Source organism: Tupaia chinensis, unplaced genomic scaffold, assembly GCF_000334495.1.
Source record: "Tupaia chinensis unplaced genomic scaffold, TupChi_1.0 Scaffold000093_1, whole genome shotgun sequence".
NCBI classification, from domain to species: domain Eukaryota; kingdom Metazoa; phylum Chordata; class Mammalia; order Scandentia; family Tupaiidae; genus Tupaia; species Tupaia belangeri.
This window is the reverse complement of record NW_006159555.1, coordinates 1,832,521-1,837,639: the sequence shown is the minus strand read 5'-3', so window position 1 is coordinate 1,837,639 and position 5,119 is coordinate 1,832,521.

The window sequence follows — 5,119 nt, the reverse complement described above, 5'->3', positions numbered from 1 at the left end:
GGATATTTTAAAAAAAAAAAAAAAAAAAAAAAAAAAAAAAAACATGAAGAAAAACAACTTGACTGGTTCCTTAGTGTATACTAATGACATATAAAGCCATTCATGGTCTGAATTTCCCATGTTCACACTTTGAACTTTCCCCCCCAAATACATGTAATTTCTTATAGCACTCTAAATGTTCATTATGTATTTCCAGTCATTGCACAAACCCTTGGCATTTCCACCCCTGCTTTTTCTGCCTTGCCTCATCCCTATTCATCTTTCATGTATCAGATTTTGACTGAATGTAACTTTTTCATAGACCTTTTTGTGACCGATCACCTCCAATATTCTTTTTCTTGCTCATTATCACTATGTATGTGCCTTTATTTACAATAATAAACACTAATATCAATAGTGCTGGCTAACCTATTATAAGCCAGGCACTGTCACAAGTTCATTAATTCATTTTGTCTAATCTTCACAACATCTCTATTTCTATTGTTACCCTCTCCCTCACCCTACCCCCTGCAAATATTACATAGTTGCCCCAAGCTATCCAGCCAAAAGGGATAGAATTTAGATTCCCACCCTAGTTGTGTTAGACTATAGAGTTTAGACTGCTAACTGCTATGCTATATTCCCATTTATCTCTATGTATTATAATTTTCTGTTTATTTTCCTGCCTCCTCTAAATTGTAATAAATCTGAATGCATGAACTGTGTCTTTGATATTTGAATTCCCTATACCTTGAAAATTACCTTGCCCAATAGGTGATCATTAAAATGTATGAAGTAAAAGAATAGATGAATAAATAATAGTCCATTTCTTGAGATACCTATTGCTTCAACTATTCCATTACTAAATGCCAAAGGGAGGTGGTGAGGACAAATGAGAAATAACTTAGGAGGAAGCAAGATCTGGTATCAAGACTTATACATGAAAAACCAGTGTTATGCACGTCCTTTGTGCCCATCGCTCTATAATGATATACTGGCACGCTGGTACACTCAAACAGCTCAAACACTGGACTTATCCTTACACAGTCCTCAGCTCTGATTTTTTCCCATCCTTTGTTCACATTTAAGGTTTTTGAAGATCTAAAAATACATTATCAGACTTAGTAGGATGCAATGAGTTCTACTATGAGAGGTCTTCAAAAAAAGTTCATGTAAGATCTATATTATATTAAAAAAAAACTATACCTGGATTTCATTTTTTGAATCAAAATAAATTCATGCCTTAATTCAATTTTTCCCCCATGAATTTGTTAAGTATATATTGGCTCTAAACTAGGACATGACTTGGAAACAGAAATATAACCAGAACTTTTTCCGGAGTAGCAATATAAATTTTCTCTATTAAAAGGCCATTTTCCTTCATTTATATTATTTTGTATCTACTCAAAGCTGATTAATCCCAGAGTAGTAAGAGTCAGAATCCTTGAATGGCACTTAGCGTTCCCCAACCTGAAAGTAGAGCAGGCAGTATAAAACAACCATGAGTATATTCTAACCATATGCTCAGCGAATCTGGGAGAAAATTATTTCAAAACTCCTACATAAGGTAGAATCACACACAAAAACTCAAAAATGTGACCTACGATGTGATCTTAGACTAGTTACTTTCCTCATTTAAGCACACAGATATGTACAAAAATATTTGTCTTTCTCCCTACTAAGAAGTAAACTTCTGGAGGGCTTGAATTTCATTTTCAGCTTGTTTTTTTGTTTTTCATTTTTTTTATTTCATGACTATATCCTAGTGTCAAGAAGATGTCTGATGCACAGCAGGCACTCTATAAATATGTGATAATAAACTGTCTTTTTTGGAGAAAATGTCAAGGTATGTAGTGAAAATAAATGACCAGCTAAAGGATCAGAGAAGCTGAGGGTCAAAAGGAATGAAGGGTAAAGTCAATGCTAACAATAAGGCAGGGGCCAACAGGTGGCATGGTGTTTGGGGCACTGGACTCCCATATGGCTGAATGTGGTTCAAGTCTTGGCTTGTTTTCTCACTTTCCTTCTCTCTCTCTCTCTCATCAAATTAAAATAATAATAAATAAAATTAAATAATTCTAATAAAACAAGCCAACTGTAGATACTAGCAACAGGGTGGGAGGAGGGTGGGAAATGGCAGAGGATGAGAGGTAGGAAATCAAAGGGGTGACGGAAGAGGTGAAATATATAAGAAATAAGAAATGGAAAATTATTTGTTGATGATAACACATGCAGTAATATTGTTGATTGAGCCAATAAACAGTGTATTCTGGATGGAAAAATCTCATCTTGTGTACACCTGTAGTACAGTGAATGAATATAAATAAATTTGAAATAAAATTAATTAATTAAAATAAAATAAACCAATAGGGTGTGAGGTCAAGACCCATCAGTAGAGGAAGTGGTAGAAGAAAATGGGAACTTGAGACAGTAAGGAATTAGGGTTGTCATGAATATTTTTGTGCATAGAGTCAGTATAGTCTAATAATTTCTGGTGAATGACATCTTGACATATGGAGATGCTTGACCATAACAAACATGTGTGTCAAGTCCTACTGTAGTCTATCCAAAGCGACCAGCATCTGACCACATTATAATGTAGAACAATTTTTATATTCTTTTTCATATGGACACATTGCAAATGACTTATTTTGCTTTTTTGGAACTATCATTTCCAAACTTGACTAACTGGAATTACTGTATGTGGCCCATTATCTAACAGAATCACCTTGAGGGTTTTCTTATTGTCAAAAATCCTTAGTTAATTAATGAAGTGCTTCCCAATCACATCTGAATAACAATTGTATTTCTCTACTCTCTTTTCAATTAAGCTTTTCAAAGAGCTTATTCTCATTTGATTTGTATTTATTTGCCTCCAAATTATTTTCAGTCATCTACACTAGCATCTAATCCTGTAATTCCATAGAATTACAAGTCCATAGCAACGATCCTTACTAAGGTCATCATTAACTTGATATGGTCATTTCTATGTGACTAAATTTAAGAGTCATGTTTATAATTTTGTCTTATAACACCTACTTTGGACAATAGTAACCGTTTTCCCCATATTCACATATCTTTTTCTCTTGAGTTACATGATCAAGGCTTCTATGGTTTTCCTCCTATTCATCTGACGACTTTTTTTCAGTATTCTTAAAAGACCCATCCTCTCCTATCTAGACATTAAATGGTAATGTTCCTCAAAGCTGAACTTCACTTCCTTTTATGTGTTTACTCTATTTTCTCAGCAAGTGATATCATGTAGTCCCAATATTCAACTACCAACTAAACACTCTTGAACCCTAAGTTTATCTGCAGTCTGGAACTCCAAACTCATATATCTAAAAGCTTACACAACTTCTCTGTGGATGTTTAAAAAGTCCTAAAATTCAACATATCCAAAATGGCTCATGATAATAATATATTAAACTCTTTCAATGTGCCATATAATGCACAAGATAACTGTGGTAATTGTGGCCATCATAATCTTCCCCATTTTACAAATTCAGAAAGTGAAGAACAAGAGTATAAATATATTATCCAAGTCCATACAGCTAATAAGTATCAGAACCAAGATTTGAACTCAGACATCTCGGGTCTAAAGATCAGTTTTTTAGTCACTCTGTAATGCTGCTTCTGAATATTACTACCTAATCTGGTGTTCTTTCAGTGGCATCCATCTATTCATCTATGTAAATGGTCCTTTACTAGCAACACAAAATAGGGTACAGTGAGAAATAACCTCATTCTTTCTCCATTCAATTTGATAGCCAGTTCAAATGTACTCTGCAGAGACAGTCTTCCCCTTGTACTTCTGAGGAAAAACAAAACAAAACAAAAAACAAACAAAAACTTCACTGTAATCTATATATGTGTACCAAATTAAGACACAAAAACAATCAAATTTCAATAATTAAAACACTGGGACCTGGGAGTTAGCAGTAGGCGTAATGGCTATGTCACTGGACTCCCATGTGGTCAATGGCAGTTCAAGTCTTGGACCTGGTAACTTAAAACTCATGCTGGGCATGTGTGTGTGCATGCCCAAGATCCCCAGAGGAGAATGGAGGAGAAGGGATTGCAACGTGGCCATCCCCCGGGGGGTGATTTCTCACTTTCTGTCTCTCTGTCTCTCTGGTGAGCACATGCACCCTATAGCAAAAATCTCCTCTCCCCCCTGCCCCCCCCCCCAAAAAAAAAGAAAGAAAAAACAATACTGGGACCAGCCAGTGGATCTTACCTGGATCCCACCTGGCTGACTGCACAGTATGAACCCCAGACCTCATAGCTTGAAAAACATATCAGGTGCTTGTGCGCACATGCCCAAAATTGCAAAAGTTAGGAAAAATCAAGGAGTAGGTATTGTAGTGTGACCAACCCCCCATGTGAGGTGCTTTCTCACTTTCTCCCTCTCTATCTTCTCTGGAGAGTGCATACACCTTCTGGCAAATTAAAACAAAGAAACAAACAAAAACACTAAACTTGTGTATTAGTTCAAAATTCAAAAATCTTCAGCCACTCACAATTTACACTTTCATACCTCAGATTCAACCTTTTCTTTCACCTTTTCTGTTGTTCAAAACTTTACTGCTTTCTGATGAAATGTTTGTGTATCTTGATAGTGGTGGTACACTGCGAAACCGGAGCTACATCTGTGATTAAATGACAGAGAACTCTACACACAAATTGTACCAATTTCAGGTTCCTGATTTTGATAATGTACTACAGTTGTGTAAGAGATAGGTGTTAGGAGAGATAGGGTGAAGGACATAAGGAATTTCTCTGTAGTATTATGTGTAGTATTGTTGTATATAGCATATACTTAACTCGTACCTTCCCCGCAGTTGTTTCAGAATAAAATGTTTCTTTTTTTAATTTAAATTAAAAAGCTTACAGATTTCTTTACATAAATCCTGGAATGCTTAAATGTTTTCGAAATTGAAGTTAAAGTAAATTTTTAAACATAAATCTAATGATCTCAGCTGCTGCTTAAACTATTTCAATGAATTCTTTCTGTTCTTAGGCCAAATGATCAAAATTTTAAAACTGTCCTGCAAGTCCCTGTGTATTCCATCTCTTGTCTCTATCTTTTCTTTTTTTTTTTTTTTGGGGGGGGGGGGGTTTTTTGTATCGGGGCCTC